The following is a 21,928-nucleotide window of genomic DNA, read 5'->3' as shown; positions in this document are numbered from 1 at the left end:
AACAGGGACACAATGAAACTAACAGAAATTATGAATCAAATGGATCTGGCAGATATCTACAGAACATTCTATCCTAAAACAAAAGGATATACCTTCTTCTCAGCACCTCATGGTACCTTCTCCAAAATTGACCACATAATTGGTCACAAAGCAGGCCTCAACAGATACAAAAATATTGAAATTGTCCCATGCATCCTATCAGATCACCATGGACTAAGGCTGATCTTCAATAACAAAATAAATAATAGAAAGCCAACCTTCACGTGGAAACTGAACAACACTCTTCTCAATGATACCTTGGTCAAGGAAGGAATAAAGAAAGAAATTAAGGACTTTTTAGAGTTCAATGAAAATGAAGCCACAACATACCCAAACTTATGGGACGCAATGAAAGCATTTCTAAGAGGAAAACTCATAGCTCTGAGTGCCTCCAAAAGGAAACTAGAGAGAGCACACATTAGCAGCTTGACAACACACCTAAAAGCACTAGAACAAAAGGAAGCAAATTCACCCAAGAGGAGTAGACGGCAGGAAATAATCAAACTCAGGGGTGAAATCAACCAAGTGGAAACAAGAAAAACTATTCAAAGAATCAACCAATCAAGGAGCTGGTTCTTTGAGAAAATCAACAAGATAGATAAACCCTTAGCCAGACTCATTAGAGGGCACAGGGAAATCATCCTAATTAACAAAATCAGAAATGAAAAAGGAGACATAACAACAGATCCTGAAGACATCCATAACACCATCAGATCCTTCTACCAAAGGCTATACTCAACAAAACTGGAGAACCTGGATGAAATGGAGAAGTTCCTAGACAGATACCAGGTACCAAAGTTGAATCAAGATCAGGTTAATGATCTAAACAGCCCTATATCCCCCAAAGAAATAGAAGCAGTCATTAATAGTCTCCCAACTAAAAAAAGCCCAGGACCAGATGGGTTTAGTGCAGAGTTCTATCAGACCTTCAAAGAAGATCTAATCCCAGTTCTTCACAAACTATTCCACAAAATAGAAACAGAAGGTACTCTACCCAACTCATTCTATGAAGCCACAATTACTCTGATACCTAAACCACAAAAAGACCCAACAAAGATAGAAAACTTCAGACCAATATCCCTTATGAATATTGATGCAAAAATCCTCAATAAAGTTCTTGCTAACCGAATCCAAGAACACATCAAAACAATCATCCATCCTGACCAAGTAGGTTTCATCCCAGGGATGCAGGGATGGTTCAATATACGGAAATCCATCAACGTAATCCAGTACATAAACAAACTCAAAGACAAAAACCACATGGTCATCTCGTTAGATGCGGAAAAAGCATTTGACAAGATCCAACACCCATTCATGATAAAAGTCTTGGAAAGATCAGGAATTCAAGGCCCATACCTAAACATGATAAAAGCAATCTACAGCAAACCAGTAGCCAACATCAAAGTAAATGGTGAGAAGCTTGAAGCAATCCCTCTAAAATCAGGGACTAGACAAGGCTGTCCACTTTCTCCATACCTATTCAACATTGTACTTGAAGTCCTAGCCAGAGCAATTCGACAACAAAAGGAGATCAAAGGGATACAAATTGGAAAAGATGAAGTCAAAATATCACTCTTTGCAGATGATATGATAGTATATATAAGTGACCCTAAAAATTCCACCAGAGAACTCCTAAGCCTGATAAACAGCTTCGGTGAAGTAGCTGGATATAAAATTAACTCAAACAAATCAATGGCCTTTCTCTACACAAAGAATAAACAGGCTGAGAAAGAAATTAGGGAAACAACACCCTTCTCAATAGTCACAAATAATATAAAATATCTTGGCGTGACTCTAACTAAGGAAGTGAAAGATCTGTATAATAAAAACTTCAAGTCTCTGAAGAAAGAAATTCTAGAAGATCTCAGAAGATGGAAAGATCTCCCATGCTCATGGATTGGCAGGATCAACATTGTAAAAATGGCTATCTTGCCAAAAGCAATCTACAGATTCAATGCAATCCCCATCAAAATTCCAAATCAATTCTTCAACGAATTAGAAAGTGCAATCTGCAAATTCATCTGGAATAACAAAAAACCTAGGATAGCAAAAACTCTTCTCAAGGATAAAAGAACCTCTGGTGGAATCACCATGCGGGACCTAAAGCTCTACTACAGAGCAATTGTGATAAAAACTGCATGGTACTGGTATAGTGACAGACAAATAGACCAATGGAATAGAATTGAAGACCCAGAAATGAACCCACACACCTACGGTCACTTGATCTTGGACAAGGGAGCTAAAAACATCCAGTGGAAGAAAGACAGCATTTTCAACAAATGGTGCTGGCACAACTGGTTGTTAACATGTAAAAGAATGCGAATCGATCCATTCCTATCTCCTTGTACTAAGGTCAAGTCTAAGTGGATCAAGGAACTTCACATAAAACCAGAGACACTGAAACTTATAGAGGAGAAAGTGGGGAAAAGCCTTGAAGATATGGGCACAGGGGAAAAATTCCTGAATAGAACAGTAATGGCTTGTGCTGTAAGATCGAGAATTGACAAGTGGGACCTCATGAAACTACAAAGCTTCTGCAAGGCTAAAGACACCATCAATAAGACAAAAAAAACACCAACAGATTGGGAAAGGATCTTCACCTATCCTAAATCAGATAAGGGACTAATATCCAATATATATAAAGAACTCAAGAAGGTGGACTCCAGAAAGTCAAATAACCCCATTAAAAAATGGGGCTCAGAACTGAACAAAGAATTCTCACCTGAGGAATACCAAATGGCAGAGAAACACCTGAAAAAATGTTCAACATCCTTAATCATCAGGGAAATGCAAATCAAAACAACCCTGAGATTCCACCTAACACCAGTCAGAATGGCTAAGATCAAAAATTCAGGTGACAGCAGATGCTGGCGAGGATGTGGAGAAAGAGGAACACTCCTCCATTGTTGGTGGGATTGCAAGCTTGTACAACCACTCTGGAAATCAGTCTGGCGGTTCCTCAGAAAATTGGACATAGTACTACCGGAGGATCCAGCAATACCTCTCCTGGGCATATATCCAGAAGATGTCCCAACCGGTAAAAAGGACACATGCTCCACTATGTTCATAGCAGCCCTATTTATAATAGCCAGAAGCTGGAAAGAACCCAGATGTCCCTCAACAGAGAAATGGATACAGAAATTATGGTACATTTACACAATGGAGTACTACTCAGCTAATAAAAAGAATGAATTTATGAAATTCCTAGCCAAATGGATGGACCTGGAGGGCATCATCTTGAGTGAAGTAACACAATCACAAAAGAACTCACACAATATGTATTCACTGATAAGTGGATATTAGCCCAAAACTTAGGATACCCAAGATATAAGATACAATTTGATAAACGCATGAAACTCAAGAAGAATGAAGACCAAAGTGTGGACACTGTGCACCTTCTTAGAATTGGGAACAAAACACCCAGGGAAGGAGTTACAGAGACAAAGTTCATAGCTGTGATGAAAGGATGGACCATTTAGAGACTGCTGTATCCAGGGATCCATCCCATAATCAGCTTCTAAACGCTGACACCATTGCATACACTAGCAAGATTTTGCTGAAAGGACCCAAATATAGCTGTCTCTTGTGAGACGATGCCGGGGCCTAGCAAACACAGGAGTGGATGTTCACAGTCAGCTATTGGATGTATCACAGGGCTCCCAATGGAGAAGCTAGAGAAAGTACCCAAGGAGCTAAAGGGATCTGCAACCCTATTGTTGGAACAACATGATGTACTAACCAGAACCCCGGAGCTCTTGTCTCTAGCTGCATATGTATTGAAAGATGGCCTAGTCGGCCATCAATGGAAAGAGAGGCCCATTGGACTTGCAAACTTTATATGCCCCAATATAGGGGAATGCCAGGGCCAAAAGAATGGGAATGGGTGGGTAGGGAAGTGGGGGGCGCTATGGGGGACTTTTGGGATAGCATTGGAAATGTAATTGAGGAAAATATGTAATAAAAATATTAAAAATAAAAAAAAAAGCTGATTACAACAGTGCTGTTATATATCACAGAGCATACACACACACACACACACACACACACACACACACACATATATATATATATATATATATATATATAATGTGCATGTGATCTCTGACAAACATATTTCTGGGGCCATAAGCAAAAGGCCTAGCATTTACTGTTAGATAAACTTTCAGGAGAATTTAGCCTTGTAATAGTAGAGCCAGATCTTTCCCTGGGAAATTTTTCTTTTTTATATTCTGTAAATCAGACAGAATCATTTTGTATAAATAAGAAGAATGCTTTAGAGTTTCTATGACATGGTAGGTTGTATTCATAATAATAAACTCAAAATTGTATGTTAAAATTAGATTTATCCTACAAATAATGCATCATCCTGGTGCCGAAATTGATGAAAAGGATCAAGAATTTTACCAAATATTTGGTTGCTTTTGAGCTACAATATACTTATTGACTTGTATAGTAGGCATAGATCCACTCATACAAATCTGTTAGTCAATTTTTCTAGATTTGGTTTATTGCTTGTATTATGTTAATTGGGGTCCCAAAATTACACAGGATTTTGCACATCTGCATGTCAGATCCTGAGGATCCCTGTCCTCGGTTGTCTTTGATTGGCAAATAAAGTTGACAGTGGCTAATGCCTGAGTGGGAAGACAGAGATCAGATTTGAGATATCTTGGGCAAGATATCAAAGGGAAGAAGAAGGATTTAATACCACCATGCTGGGGAATCAGGAGAATCAGGCTTGAGAGCTGCAGAAGAGAAAGCATACAATCATGTAAGAGCCAGGGCAAGAGCAGCTCCAGTGCCTCCCACTCCTGTCCTCCCATATGGGTCTAGGGTAGCAAAGATGGAATATAGATTTTAATAAGTAAAAATTCAGGAGTATAGGAGGGGAAGTGTTAGCAATGTAGAAGTTTGGGAGTGGCTCAACCATTGTGTTGTTTAAGGCATACTAAAATATAAGGCTGTGTGTGTGTGTGTGTGTGTGTGTGTCTATGTGTGTGTGTGTGTTTCATTTAAGAATCTAAACATTGCGGTGGTAGTGAGGAACTCAAGTTGCTGGGGATATTAGACTAGATTAATCAACTATGGAGCAATTCAGGATCACTGTATATGAAGAGCATACCACAATTGTAAATTTATTAACTAATTTTATAAATATTAAAAAATCTCATAAAAAAAAAGGTAGGCTTGAACTTGAAGCCTTTGAAAACATAAAAATGCTTGAAGTAAGGGCAGTCATCCTAGTCCAACTCTATAAGAAGATTGTGTTCCTAGAATGGGCAAAATCAAACAAGTAACATTTTCTCAGAATTTCTTTTTAAAAATGGCTATTTCTGTTTAATAAGAGAAGTTTTGCCTGTATTTCCATTTTATTTCTCTTACAAGTGCTCCAGATTTTTCCCTTGCATCTGTGGCATGAAACTTACTGTCATATTTAGCTATGGTGGCATCTTTTTCCTCTATCATCTTATTCTTTCTCCTTTTCTGTAATTGCATGTTGATCAGTTTTCCTATTGCTGAGACTAGAAATTTCCAGGCTAAATTATAGTTCCATTTTCCTAAGAAGAAATGGTTTTAAAGAAGTCTTTTTAAAAAGAGACAGCTGGCCAGCCCCACCATCTTCTACCTGATCCCCCCCGGAGGCCGCCAAGAGCCCTAGAGTACTCTCCACACTGCAGGACCTTGGGATCACCTCAGGATCACAGGTGAGTGGTATGCAACATCAGCTCCAAAGATTTGAGGAGGGTCTTGTGCCAGCAGGAACAGGGACAAAGGAACCCCTCCCGACCAGAGGCTGGGATTCTTTCCAGTTGGGGCCAGCCCTGCCATCTTCCACATGAACCCAACTGAAGGCGTCAAGGGCCTCAGATGACTCTCCACGCTACAGGACCCCTAGCACACTCAGGACCTCATGATCACTGAAGAGCATGTGGGCGACAGAAGCAACAGAGTTTCTTGGACAAGGTCTTGTCAGGCCTTCATCCTCAGCCAGGAGTAGGAGCTGAGACCCAGACCCCTGGGCACATTCCTTGCCAGAGGAGAGTCGGCTTACAGGGAGAGCTCTGACTCCAGGACTCAGGAGGTGGATCAGAGCTCCAGACTTCTGGACACCTGCCCTGCAAGAGGAGAGCTTGCCTGCAGAGAGTGCTCTGACCACTGGGACTCAGGTGAGAGCTGGACTCCCAGGAGTGCTGACAGAGGCTAACAGAATCACAAAGGGATCAAGCTCCAGCACGAGATAGCTTCAACATTAACACCAGAGATTACCAGATAGCGAAAGACAAATGTAAGAATCTTACTAACAGAAACCAAGAACACTGGTCATCATCAGAATCCAGTCTGCCCACCACAGCGAGTCGTGGATACCCCAACACACCCGAAAAACAAGACTCAGATTTCAAATCATATCTCATGATGGTGGTAGAAAGATTTTAAGAAGGGCATTAATAACTCACTTAAAGAAATACAGGAGAACACTGCTAAACAGGTAGAAGCCCTTAGAGAGGAAACACAGAAATCCCTCAAGGAATTACAGGAAAACACTGCTAAAAAGATAGAAGACCTTAAAGAAGAAACACAAAAATCCCTTAAAGAACTACAAGCAAACACTGCTAAACAGGTAGAAGTCCTTAAAGAAGAAACACAAAAATCCCTTAAAGAATTACAGGAAAACAACCAAACAGGCGATGGAATTGAACAAAACCATCCAAGATCTAAAAAGGGAAGTAGAAACAATGAAGAAAACACAAAGGGAGACAACTCTGGAGATAGAAACCCTAGGAAAGAAAGCAGGAACCAGATGTGAGCATCAGCAACAGAATAAAAGAGATGGAAGACAGAATCTCAGGTGCCGAAGATTACACAGGAAACATAGACAGAACAATCAACGAAACTGCAAAATTCAAAAAGATCCTAACTCAAATCATCCAGGAAATCAAGGACACAATGAGAAGATCAAACCTACGGATAATAGGAGTAGATGAGAATGAAGATTTTCAACTTAAAGGGCCAGCAAATATCTTCAACAAAATTATAGAAAACTTCCCAAACCTAAAGAAAGAGATAACCAGGAACATACAAGAAGCCTACAGAACTCCAAATAAACTGGACCAGAAAAGAAATTCCTCCTGACACATAATAATCAGAACAACAAATGCACTAAAAAAGACAGTAAAATAAAAGATGTAAGGGAAAAAGGTCAAGTAACATATAAAGGCAGGCCTATTAGAATGACTCCAGACTTCTCACCAGAGACTATGAAAGCCAGAAGAGCCTGGACAGATGTTATACAGACCCTAAGAGAACACAAATGCCAGCCCAGGATACTATACCCAGTGAAACTCATAATTACCATAAATGGAGAAACCAAAGTATTCCATGACAAAACAAAATTCACACAATATCTTTCCACAAATCCAGCCCTTCAAAGGATAATAAAGAGAAAACTCTAACACAAAGATGGAAACTACATGCTAGAAAAAGCAAGAAAGTAATTCTTCAACAAACCTAAAAGAAGACAGCCACAAGAACAGATTCCCAACTTTAACAACAAAAATAACAGGGAGCAACAATTACTTTTCTTTAATTTCTCTTAACATCAATGGACTCAATTCCCCAATAAAAAGACATAGACTGGCTGCACAATACTAATACCAATACTAATAGACTGGCTACACAAACAGGACCTAACATTTTGCTGCTTGCAGGAAACCCACCTCAGGGATAAAGACAGACACTACCTCAGATTAGAAGGCTAGAAAACAGTTTTCCAAGCAAATGGTCTGAAGAAACAAGCTGGAGTAGCCATTCTAATATTGAATAAAATCGACTTCCAACCCAAATTATCAAAAAAGACATAGAGGGGCACTTCATACACATCAAAGGTAAAATCCTTCAAGAGGAACTCTCAATTCTAAATATCTATGCTCCAAAAGCAAGGGCAGCCACATTCACTAAAGAAACTTTAGTAAAGCTCAAAAGACATATTGCACCCCACACAAGTGGGGAGACTTCAACACCCCACTCTCACCACTGGACAGATCCTGGAAACAAACTAAACAGAGACACATGGACACTAACAGAAGTTATGAAACAAATGGATTTAACAGATATCTACAGAACATTTTATCCTAAAACAAAAGAATATATCTTCTTCTCAGTACCTCATGGTACCTCCTCCTAAATTGACTGTATAATCGGTCAAAAAACAGGCCTCAACAGATACAAAAATATTGAAATTGTCCTATGCATCCTATCAGATCACCCCGGACTAAGGCTGGTTTTCAATAACAGCATAAATAATAGAAAGCCAACATTCATGTGGAAGCTGAACAACACTCTACTCAATAAAACCTTGGTCAAGGAAAAAATAAAGAAAGAAATTAAAGACTTTTTAGAGTTTAATGAAAATGAAGCCACAACATACCCAAACTTATGGGACACAATGAACGCAGTCCTGAGAGGAAAACTCATAGCCCTGAGTGCCTCCAAAAAGAAAGTAGAGAGAGCACTAGCAGACTGACAACACACCTAGAAGCTCTAGAACGAAAGGAAGCAAATTCACCCAAGAGGAGTAGATGGCAGGAAATAATCAAAGTTAGAGCTGAAACCATCCAAGTAGAAACAAAAAGAACTATTCAAAGAATCAACCAAATCCAGAGCTGGTTCTCTGAAAAAAATCAACAAGATAGATAAACCCTTAGCCAGACTAACTAGAGGGCACAGGGACAGTATCCTAATTAACAAAATCAGAAATGAAAAAGGAGACATAACAACAGAACCTGAGGAAGTCCAAAACATCATCACATCCTACTACAAAGGGCTATAGTCAACAAAACTGGAAAACCTGGATGAAAAGGACAATTTCCTAGACAGATATCAGGTATCAAAGTTAAATCAGGATCAGATTAAAGATCTTAACAGTCCCATTTCCCCTAAAGAAATAGAAGCAGCCATTAAAAGTCTCCCAACCAAAAAAATCCCAGGACCACCTGGGTTTAGTAGAGAGTTCTATCAGACCTACAAAGACGACCTAATTCCAACTCTCCTCAAACTATTCCACAAAATAGAAACAGAAGGTACTCTACCCAATTCATTCTATGAAGCTATCCTGAGCTTTTGTTCCCGCCGGCAGAAACACACTCAGGACAACCGGAATCTTCTGCAGCAAAGCTTTATTGCTTACTTCTCAGGAAGTCCCCGACCCCAGAAAATGGAGTTGCTTATATAGCCCGCAGCATGACGTTTCAGCACCTGATGTGGCATGACAGCTCCTGATTCGTTGCTCGCCCATCACCCCATTACTACGCCCCGAGAATGGGCAGTGACTAGGAGTGAGTTCACTCTCGCACTTGCGTACAAGGCTTGTTTACTAGTTAGGCACAGCGGAGGCCAGCGCCATCTTATAATGGTGATTGCTCACAGTACGCATGGCTCTCCACAGCGATTGCTCGCGGCATGGCTTTCCACATCTCCCCCTTTTTATTTTATTAAATTGAGGCTGGACTAGGTCTGTGTAATTATGCCCATCCACTGTGGCTTCTGTCTTAGGTCGTTCCTCCAATGTCACAGCCTTTCCTGTCATAGGGTAACATTATCGCCACCGGGCCCCATGTCTTAGGTTGATCTGTGCATGAGGAAAGTTGCCCATCCCTGGATACCACAGTGCTATGTGACAGTAACTACTAAATGACCTAGGGCGAACTCTACAAAAGAGGCCAGCCACCAATGCCACCTAATTCTTGAGCATAGATAGCCAGATTTTGGGGGAGGCCCCTTGCTCAATGGCAGCAAGTGCTTGAGGTATCACAACCTTGTCATTTGTTTGTTGGGTTCTGAGCTTGCAAACCAACCAGAGCATGAACACAAGTCCACAGCAGGTGGCAACTCCAAATAAACCCACCCCCACCCATTCCTTAAAATAAGAAAATGCAGGTGAAATCCAGGAGGAGAGGCCCTCTGTCAATGACAGGTCTACTCGCGTTGAGTTGATCTTTAAAACTGCCACCCTCAGGGCCTCAAGAGTCTCATCGAATCCCTCGGACCAATTTCCTGCAAGATACAAGGAAAGCTGTCTAGACAGATTAGCTGCATAAGTAAAATTTTCATATTGGACACTGGTAATACAGAGAGCTTCCAGTTTTCTTTCACAACCCAACTGGGCCATCTGGTATAGAACGCCTATCTGTTCCTCTGCCAGGTCAAGGCGCTGATTCAAAATCATCAGCCCTCCCTTTAACTTGGTACTAGCAGAAGTTTGGACAGTGATGGCATCAGCCAGATCTGCTGAAAGCTGATTTAATTTTTGTGCCTGATTGAATCGTACTAGCCATAGTGTACCCTGCAGCTGTAGCAGCAGCTGCACTGGCTTACATTGCTATGATCATGGCAGCAGTAATGCCAAAATCTCTCTTTTGTTGAAACAGAGATAAGGTGGAGGGTGTTTCCACCGGAAAAGGGATCTAACGTGGGATCCGTGCCACCATGGCACGGGTGTTCTTTCTTACATCCCAGCATTGAGAAATCCAACAAGAATCAATGGAACAGACTTCAAATGAATTATTTGAAAGAATAAACAAGAAAGGGGGGGTAAACACAGACTGGGGTAGGTGGATAATTAATCTGGTTTACCAAAGTTTTATTGAACCCAGTGATCTCTACACTGGTATTAGTATATCCATAAGAGTCCTGGGAGGCAGCATGTATTCCCCAATACTGAGCAAATCTTGAGATGCCAGTAAAAGAAGCCTTTCCAACTTCTCCTCCCTGGATAAAGATCAAAGGATTGAGTTCTGTACAACTGCCATTGACTCCACAAAGCACCCACTTGTAAAAGGGATGCATTCTAAAGTCCTGTATGAAAAGTCCCTTTTTCATAACAAATTCCTTCTCTGGGTCATCTATCATGTTGGGATAAAAGGAAAAGGTTTTACTCTGATCTGCCCAATGAGTGATGGAGGATTGACAATCAGACCAAGGCAGTATCAGACCTTCATCTTCCAAGCTACAATGAGGGGCTATTTTTGGTTGATGGGGACGTTCTTTGTCTGAAAAGTTAGGTGGTAGAAATGTATCATTAACCCAAATTGCCTCCTGCCAGAAGGTCTAATTTGTAAAGGTTATATCTACATTGGAAGTATCTTGGGTTGTGCTTACCCAACCTCCTCAGTGCTCATTAAACATCCCCAAGGCTCGGGCTATGAGGTTGATACATTTTCCTGGTCCATTAATTTGAAAACATAAAGAACCCTGTTCTAATAAAGAGCGATTTTCTCCTAATGGTGCTCGGGTGGGATCATAGGGTAGATATGGTAAATCTAATGTTTTATTAGTAGTAAAGAATTTTGGAAAAACTATAGCATCATGGCGAACTGGCATTGGTTTAGGGAAAGTCGAGAGAATGGCCCATCTCTGTTCGCCCTTCATACTAGGAACCTGAGACAAGTTCAGCATTGTCAGGATCAGGAGCAGTCCTCGGGAGGTCGGCATCTTCTGCACCATCCTTGATTACTATCTTGCAGGTGAGTCGTTCCGGCAGCCAAAATAGGTTGTCTTCACTCTGTGGAAAAAACACAGACAGCTCCCCTGGATCTTATCAAAATAGGATCTGGGCCTTTCCACAGACCAGTTAAGACATCCTTCCATTTGACCATTTCTTTTGGTCTATCAGGGTTTGAGCTATGTCGATCGGCTGCAGAGCGACCTTGCTCCTCAAGATTCAAAAAATTAAGTGTAAAGAGTGCCATAGATACAGCTACTCTTGGCACTGAGGGCAGAGTCTCATCAACTCTACCTTTTTGTTTTATAAGATAAGACTTGAGTGTACGATGGGCACGTTCCACAACGCCTTGTCTTTGAGGATTATAAGGAAGGCCAGTCAAGTGAGTGACAAAATTGCTGAAATTTAGTAGAGGTATATGCTGGCCCATTATCAGTTTTAAGAATTGTGGGCTTGCCCCAAGCACTCCACGCTTCTAAACAGTGCTGTATGACATGAGAGGCTTTCTGACCTGTTAAAGGTGTAGCAAACATAACACCAGAGCAGGTGTCAATGGAAACATGTAAATATTGATTTCTTCCAAAGGAGGAAATATATGTAACATCCATTTGCCAGACCTGTAATGGCCTGATGCCTCGGGGGTTTATCCCTACATGAAGAGTAGGCAGAAATTGACAAGTTTTTACATTGGGTGACAATGTCACGAGCTTACTTCCTGGTTAAAGTGAAACGGCGGCATAATGTTTCAGCCATCACGTGGAAGCGTTTATGAAACTCCCTTGCAGCCTCTGCCTGCGAGGACAGAGCAGCAGCCACGATTTTAGTGGCTTTGTCTGCCAAGTCATTTCCATGAGACATGGGGCCAGGAAGGCCAGAATGAGCCCTGACATGAGTAATATACACAAGATGTCTTCTATGTAACAGGGCTGACTGAATTTGCTGAAAAATGTGAGCAAGCTTGCTAAAGGGTCTAATTAAGCCAGCAACTTCAAGCATATTAACTGCATTGACCACATACAAGGAATCAGATACAATATTGAGAGGTCCCGGAAAAGTTTCAAGGACCTCTAGAACTACCAAACACTCTACAACCTGGGGTGATGTCTCATTATATTGTTTAGATGTTACTTGGCCATTTACAACATATGCACCTATAACAGATTTGGATCCATCTGTATATACTACTAACCCATCCAGAAGTGGGTGTTTCGCTGTTATTACTGGAAACACTATGGCTTGGCTTAAGGCAAATTGTAAAATTGGATGTTTTTGATAATGATTATCAATTTGTCCTGAATAAGAGGCAAACAAGACTGCCCAATCGTTAGTTGTTGCTGCCAGGGTTTGAACTTGAGCAGAAGTATAAGGCACAATTAGCATATGAGGTTCTTTCCCAAAATGATTAATGGCTGCTTTTATCCCCTGAAGTGCAAGTTGAGCAACTGCATTAGGATAGCACTCAATGATTTTTGCAGGGGAAGCATTAGGGTGGACCCACAATAAGGGTACATTTTGCCATAAGACTGCTGTTGGTAGCTGTGCAGTTTTTAATATGCACAATTCAAATGACTTTGTCTCGTCAATGCATTGTAATTGAGCATCTTGTAAGGCTTTTTCTATCGTTTGTAAAGCTTGACATGCAGCTGGGGGAAGTGCTCTGTGGGAGGAGATGTGGGTATCTCCCTCTAATATGTCAAATAAGGGCTTTAATTCTGCTGATGGAATTTTCAAAAATGGTCTTAGCCAATTAATATCTCCTAGCAATTTTTGGAAATCATTCAAGGTATGTAGTTGATCTTTGCGAATCTCTAATTTTTGAGGATCAATTTTGAGCTACTGACAGCTAGTGCCTTGAACTCATCTAATGGCGGATAGAGGCTCCTTTCCTTATGTGCCTCTCCAGTTCTTTCTCTTTTCTTCTCTCCCTTTCCATCCCTTTTTCTAATCTCACCCAAGGCATTCTTTCCTTTATATCTCTTTTCCTCAGGCTCAAGGCCTGTGGAAAGGCCTATGTTCTTCAGTGCACCTTGTTTCGTCCCAACTTTCACTCTCTGTCCCCACTCTGCCTCTGATAGACTGTCTTGAATTTCGTCCAAAATTTTCTGCCCTGCCTCTACCATTTGCTGACAATCCTCGTCTGTTAAGCACGATCTCACCAATTTCCACAAGGGCATGATCCCGGCTTTAAGTTTGCCATTCTGCTGTTCCCTAACTAGATCTCCATTCAGTTTGTCCCATGAGGCGGCAGTTAACAACCCTGAGCAAGCATACAATGGTGCCACACGGTCTATCTCCCTGAGCAATCCCTCTATAGTCTTAGTGGCGATTTTCAGGCCACACTGCTTCAGGACCGACCTTAACGCCACTACTACAGAGTGAGAAATTCCCATATTGCCGCTGTCCAGTCCTGACCGCGACTGAAACTGGTTGCTGTCCAGGCGCTGTCCAGTCCTGACCGCGATTGAAACTGGTCACTGTCCAGGCGCTGTCCAGGCCTGACCGCGACTGGGAACCAGTCAGCAGTTCCAGAGGTGGAAGCAAAACGAAACCGAAAGGGAAAGTGCAATCGTCGTGCAAACAATCAAAAGGGCATCTAACTCTGGAGAAATTTCAAGACTGCATGTACCTTGCAGAGTTGTAATGTCCCGCAGTTCTGGTTCCACCCCGCAAACGGGGGATCTCCCTTGCGCCAGCATAATGGTATAAAGTTCCCAGGTTTCGGCACCACTTATCCCGAGCTTTTATTCACGCTGGCAGAAACATACTCAGGACAACCGGAATCTTCTGCAGCAAAGCTTTATTGCTTACTTCTCAGGAAGACCCCAGAAAATGGGGTCGCTTATATAGCCCACAGCATGACGTTTCAGCACCTGATGTGGCGTGACAGCTCCTGATTCGTTGCTCGCCCATCACCCCATTACTAAGCCCCAAGAATAGGCAGTGACTAGGAGTGAGTTCACTCTTGCACCTGCTTACAAGGCTTGTTTACTAGTTAGGCACAGCGGAGGCCAGCGCCATCTTATAATGGCAATTGCTCGCGGCACGCATGGCTCTCCACAGCGATTGCTCACGGCATGGCTCTCCACATGAAGCCACAATTATTCTGATACCTAAGCCACACAAAGATCTGACAAAGAAAGAAAACTTCAGATCAATTTCTCTTATGAATATCGATGCAAAAATACTCAATAAAATCCTTGCAAACCGAATCCAAGAACACATCAAAATGATCATCCATCATGACCAAGTAGGCTTCATTCCAGGGATGCAGGGATGGTTTAATATACAGAAATCTATCAATGTAATCCACTATATAAACAAACTCAAAGACAAAAATCTCATTAGATGCTGAGAAAGCATTTGACAAAATTCAACACCTCTCCATGATAAAAGTCATGGAAAGATCAGGCATTCATGGCCCATACCTAAACATGATAAAAGCAATATACAGCAAACCAGTAGCCAACATCAAACTAAATGGAGAAAAACTTGAAGCAATCCCACTAAAATCAGTGACTAGACAAGGCTGCCCACTTTCTCCCTACCCATTCAATATAGTACTTGAAGTCCTAGCCAGAGAATTTAGACAACAAAAGGAGATCAAGGGGCTACATATTGGAAAGGAAGAAGTCAATATATCACTATTTGCAGATAATATGATAGTATATATAAGTGACCCTAAAAATTCCACCAGAGAACTCCTAACCTGATAAACAGCTTCAGTGAAGTAGCTGGATATAAAATTAACTCATACAAATCAGTGGTAGTAGTTTTTCTCTACACAGAGGATAAACAGGATGAGAAAGAAATTAGGGAAACAATACCTTTCACAACAGTCACAAATAATATAAAATACCTTGGTGTGACTCTAACTAAGGAAGTGAAAGATCTGTATGACAAGAACTTCAAGTCTCTGAAGAAAGAAATTGAAGAATATTTCAGAAGATGGAAAGATCTCCCATGCTCATGAATTGGCAGGATTAATATAATAAAAATGGCTATCCTGCCGAAAGCAATCTACAGATTCAATGCAATCCCCATCAAAATTCCAACTCAATTCTTCAATGAATTAGAAAGGGCAATTTGCAAATTTATCTGGAATAACAGAAAACCTAGAATAGCAAAAACTATTCTCAACAATAAAAGAATCTCGGGTGGAATCACCATGCCTGACCTCAAGCTGTAATACAGAGCAATCATGATAAAAACTGCATGGTACTGGTACAGCAACAGGCAGGTAGATCAATGGAATAGAATTGAAGACCCAGAAATGAACCCACACACCTATGGTCACCTGATCATTGATCAAGGAGCTAAAACCATCCAGTGGAAAAAAGGACAGCATTTTCAACAAATAGTGCTGGCACAACTGGTGGTTATTATGTGGAAGAATGCTAATTTGTCCATTCTTATCTCCTTGTACAAAGCTCAAGTCTAAGTGAATCAAAGACCTCCACATAAAACCAGAGACACTGAAATTTATAGAGAAGAAAGTGGGGGAAAGCCTCAAAAATAATGGGCACAGGGGAAAAGTTCCAGAACAGAACAGCAATAGCTTGTGCTGTATGATCAAGAATCGACAATTTACAAAGCTTCTGTAAGGCAAAAGATACTGTCAATAAGCCAAAAAGGCCACCAACAGGTTGGGAAAGGATTTTTACCAATCCTAAATCTGATAGGGGACTAATATCTAATATATACAAAGAGCTCAAGAAGCTGGACTCCAGAAAAATCAAATAACCCCATTAAAATTGGGGTACAGAGCTAAACAAAGAATTCTCAACTGAGGAATACCAAAGAGCTGAGAAGCACTTGAAAAAATGTTCAACATCCTTAATCATTGTCTTAGTCAGGGTTTCTATTCCTGCACAAACATCATGATCAAGAAGCAAGTTGGGGAGGAAAGGGTTTATTCGGCTTACACTTCCATACTGCTGTTCATCACCAAAGGAAGTCAGGACTGGAACTCAAGCAGGTCAGAAAGCAGGAGCTGATGCAGAGGCCATGGAGGGATGTTCCTTATGGCTTGCCTCCTCTGGCTTGCTCAGCCTGCTCTCTTATAGAACCCAAGACTACCAACCCAGAGATAGCACCACCCACAAGGGGACCTCCCCCCTTGATCACTAATTGAGAAAATGCCTTACAGTTGGATCTCATGGAGGCATTTCCTCAAGTGAAGCTCCTTTCTCTGTGATAACTCAAGATGTGTCAAGTTGACAGAAAACTAGCCAGTACAATTGACCCCTTGTCAACTTGACACACAAACACATCACTAGTAAGCCTAAACCCTTACATTCTTATTCATCCCCAAGGTCTAAATAACTTTAAATGTCCCACAGTCATGACATATTCTTAAATTTTCAATCTCTTTAAAATATCCATCTCTTCTAAAATCCAAAGTCTTTTTACAATTAAAAGTCTCTTAACTGTGGGCACTAAAATAGTTTCTTCCTTCAAGAGGGAACATATCAGGGCACAGTCACAATCAAAAGCAAAAATCGTTCTCCAACCATCCAATGTCTAGGATCCAACTCACAATCTTCTGGGCTCCTCCAAGGGCTTGGGTCACTTCTCCAGTCATGCCCTTTGTAGCACACATGTCGTCCTCTAGGCTCCAGATGCCTGTACTCCACTGCTTCTGCTCTTTGTGGTCATCTCATGATACTGGCATCTCCAAAACACTGCATAACCCCTTCAGTCCTGGGTCGTCAATTGCAATTGAGGCTGCACCTTCACCAATGGCCTTCCATGCCCTCTCACAGTACCTTGCCTCAGTTGCTCTGTGTGACCCCTTCATGCCTTTAAAACCAGTACCACCTGGGTGACCCTTACACATTACCAAGTCCCACTGCAGCAGGAGTACAACCTTGGCTCTCTCTCTGGAACACAGCCTCTTTGTACTTTCAGAAAACACTTCCCAGAAGATGTCACCTCAACGATGCTGGTCTCTTCTTCATCACTGCTAATTTCTTAGCTCCAGCTAACCAGCATCAATAGTCCCAGTAATTCAAAGGTTTTGCTTCAGTAATTCTGGTATCTTGTTAATCACAGCTGATTCTTCAGCCCCAGCTAACCAGAACCACAGGATCTTCACAATCCAAAATAGCAATGGCCCTGAAAAGAGTCTTTAATTTTCCCTCTGAAATTACACAAGCACGGCCTCCATTTTCTGCACTGTTCTAAACATTATCTTCCAAGCCCCTACAAAACATTTCACAGAGTTCTAAACACTGAATGGATCTTCTGGCCCAAAGTTCCAAAGTCCTTCCACAGTCCTCCACAAAACATAGTCAAGTTTTCACAGGAATACCCCATTATGCTGGTACCAATTTGTCTTAGTCAAGGTTTCTATTCCTGCACAAACATCATGACCAAGAAGCAAGTTGGGGAGGAAAGGGTTTATTCGGCTTACACATTCATACTGCTGGTATTAGCCAGTACAATCATCATGGAAATGCAAATCAAAACAACCCTGAGATTCCACCTCACACCAGTCAGAATGGCTAAGCTCAAAAATTCAGATGACAGCAGATGCTGGCAAGGATGTGGAGAAAGAGGGACACTCCTCCATTTGCCTTCTGGCATACGTAAAAGACGTGGCAAAAGCCTGTTGCTTGTAGTTTTAAAAACACACTTACTCTTTCTTGGGAACTCTCCATGAGTTCCCCGTTATGTTCCGAGAACAACCACCACCATGTTGCCAGCAGGCATTTTTCTGAGAGTGCTGCCCATTCCCCCGGCTGACTTTGCTAAGCTGCCAACAACCACCCCTTTCATGTGTTCTTTCACCTGCCCATTTGAGTCACCATGGATGGAAAATACTAGGCAATCTTATTATTTTAAAACTAGCCAGATAAACGCTGGACATGGAATCTATTGTCCTAAACTTATTTATTTTATATCTTATATCAGGATTCTCCACCATTGGTTTTAATAGCTATTGTCCTAAACGTATCAGCTATTTTATATCTTATATCAGGATTCTCTACCACTGGTTTTAATAGCCCCCAGGCCTACATGGGGTCTGTGCTCCTCTTCTTAAAGCCTGGCTGAAAAAACTTTCTCTATCTCATCTTCCTCCTAGAACCCGAAAATCCTGCCTCTGTTATCTTTGCCCAGTGATTGGCTTCTGCCATCTTTATTGACACATTAGGTCCTCCCCCTACATGTCACCTTTTCTATCCAGAAAAAACAAAAACAAAACCAAAAACAAACAAACAAAAAACCCTTTTATCCCAGATATAAGTTTTAAAAAATCATGACAAGTAAATTACATAATATGAGGTACAAACGGCATCAATTTGTCAATTTAGATAGAGTACTCTATCATCTATTCTAACTTAAAAGGCTTACAATTCTGCACCTGATGTTCCAGTTTTAGCTTATATATCCTCTGAAAACCATCCTCTCAAATCTGCATCATCTCTCTCAATGCTAAACAGCTTCGGTTGGCTATGAGTCTACAACCAGTCTTCAACCCTGTCAGAAATAAAAATATGACTTAAATATTACCTGAAAAAATATAGGAAACCCTAAACATAGCTTCCAAAACTAAAACAAATTGTAGATACAGCTGCCTACTTTCACAGTCCCCTATTCCTCAAAATGTGGGAGTAATGTCTTCAGCCTTCTGGCCCAGAATCATCTGACAGACCTTAAGTGAAACAGGAATTATTATGAAGGACTAGCTTATTCTGTCTTGACAGAGCTTACTATCCTGCATCTTGTGTCCTTTCATGGACAGTACTTTTTGTGTATAGATAAATTAGGGCAACTTCTGCCCAGTGGCTGCCCTGCCATGAAAGCAACCTCCTGGAGGTAATGATGCTCAACATACTCTCTGAACTGTGAAGGGGGTACTGTCAGGAACAGACACGTCTCTAGACAAACTAGTTTTAATAATGAATTGACCATAAATGTTGTATTCTGTGGGCTACTGACACCTTTGAAGACTATATATCTATGCAAAGTATATCTGAACTGTTGCCTTTTAATTACTCTCAGCTATTTCTAATTGAAATATCTTAAAAACACCCTTTTATAATTAACTCAGAACCATGAGTTTGCTATCTGACCCTAAACTCATATTCTTGAAAGAGTTGCATAGGCACAATGCCTGTCTAAGAGTAACAATACTAATCTCAATTTTTGTATCAATATACAGATTTATACCAATGAAAACCTTAATTCTGGAGATAGAGATGGCTTAGCAATTAAGAACACTGACTCCTCTTCCAGAGGTACTGAGTTCAATTCCCAGCAACCACATGGTGGCTCACAACTATCTGTAATGGGATCCAATATCCTCTTCTGGTGTATCTGAAGACAGTTACAATTTCTCATATAAATATAATAAATTGTATAAAAAAGAAAAGTATTAAAGTAGTATTAAAATAAGAAGTTTTGATTTGCATTTCTCTGATTAAGGATGTTGAACAATTTTTCAGGTGTTTCTCAGCCATTCGGTATTCCTCAGGTGAGAATTCTTTGTTTAGCTCTGAGCTCCATTTTTTAATGGGGTTATTTGATTTTCTGGAGTCCACCCTCTTGAGTTCTTTATATATATTGGATATTAATACCCTATCTGATTTAAGATAGGTAAAGATCCTTTCCCAATCTGTTGGTGGCCTTTTTGTCTTATTGACGGTGTCTTTTGCCTTGCAGAAGCTTTGCAGTTTCATGAGGTCCCATTTGTAAATCCTCGATCTTACAGCACAAGCCATTGCTGTTCTATTCAGAAAATTTTCCCCTGTGCCCATATCTTCGAGGCTTTCCCCCACTTTCTCCTCTATAAGTTTCAGTGTCTCTGGTTTTATGTGGAGTTCCTTGATCCACTTAGATTTGACCTTAGTACAAGGAGATAGGAATGGATCCATTCTTCTACATGATAACAACCAGTTGTGCCAGCACCATTTGTTGAAAATGCTGTCTTTCTTCCACTGGATGGTTTTAGCTCCCTTGTCGAAGATCAAGTGACCATAGGGGTGTGGGTTCATTTCTGGGTCATCAATTCTATTCCATTGGTCTTCTTGTCTGTCGCTATACAAGTACCATGTAGTTTTTATCACAATTGCTCTGTAGTACAGCTTTAGGTCAGGCATGGTGATTCCACCAGAGGTTCTTTTATCCTTGAGAAGAGTTTTTGCTATCCTAGGTTTTTTGTTATTCTAGATTAATTTGGAGATTGCTCTTTCTAATTCGTTGAAGAATTGAGTTGGAATTTTGATGGGGATTGCATTGAACCTGTAGATTGCTTTTGGCAAGATAGCCATTTTTACAATGTTGATCCTGCCAATCCATGAGCATGGGAAGGGAAGCAGGGGGGAGGGTATGGGGGACTTTTGGGATAACAGTGGAAATGTAATTGAGGAAAATACGTAATAAAAAAATATTAAAAAAAGCCAATGTCCTAAGAATGTTATACACAGAAGTGTTCCAGATCTCTTAAGGCTCTATTTCCACAGATCTCCTACATTTTTTTTTTATGGTTCAAAGCTTACAAAAACCACCTCACATCCTTGGGAGAGGAAGAAAAATGTCAGATTGAACATCCAAAATGTTCTTTTACTATTCAGTGTTCTTCAAAGACACAGAAACAGTAGGCATATTTTCACAGATAGACATATTTCTACCTAACTGTGCATGACATACTTCACCAGATATGTTATGGAGCTTTAAAACTGCAATCTCCAAATCTGCCAATAGTAGTATCAGACTGTAGAAAGAATGGAGAAAATGTAACTTTAGACTAAAACTTACCAGATAGACATTCAAGATATCCAAGTGTAGAGATGAGTTTGAAGATCAGTATGGGGCAGAATTCTCTCCTTCATGGATTTTTTTTTTTTTTGCCTTTCATATGCTAGACCCAAGAGCAAAATGACTCAGCAGTGGTGACTTGACACTCAGATGTTAGTTTCAATCTTGTTTCTGATAGAAGATTCAAAGTTTCTCCTAGAAAACCTAATTCATGGAATGAGGTGATGGCTAATTTGTAAGAAAAGTCTGAAACATTCAGAAGTCATAGAAAATAAGAAACTGTCCCTAAACAAAGAAATTGAAACAAAACTATACAATGCTGGACATATGCCTACAGTCTTAATTGGAGTTTCTATTGCTGTAAAGAGACACCATGACCACAGCAGCTCTTATAAAGGAAAACATTTAAGTGGGCCTGGCTTATTGCTTCAGAGCTTCAGTCCATTATGATTACAGCAGGACACCGAGTGGAGTGCAGGTGGATATGGTGCTAGAGAAGTAGCCGAGAGTTTCATATGTGGATCAACAGGCACCAGGAAATGGAAACAAGTGGACCTGGCTTGAACTTCTGTAACGTCAAAGCAGAATCTCAGGGACATAGTACCTAGTCCCCACCTACTCCAATGACACTCC

The sequence above is a fragment of the Mus caroli genome, unplaced genomic scaffold, assembly GCF_978045245.1.
Source record: "Mus caroli unplaced genomic scaffold, Mus_caroli_1 scaffold_19, whole genome shotgun sequence".
NCBI classification, from domain to species: Eukaryota; Metazoa; Chordata; class Mammalia; order Rodentia; family Muridae; genus Mus; species Mus caroli.
This window is presented reverse-complemented; position numbering follows the sequence as displayed.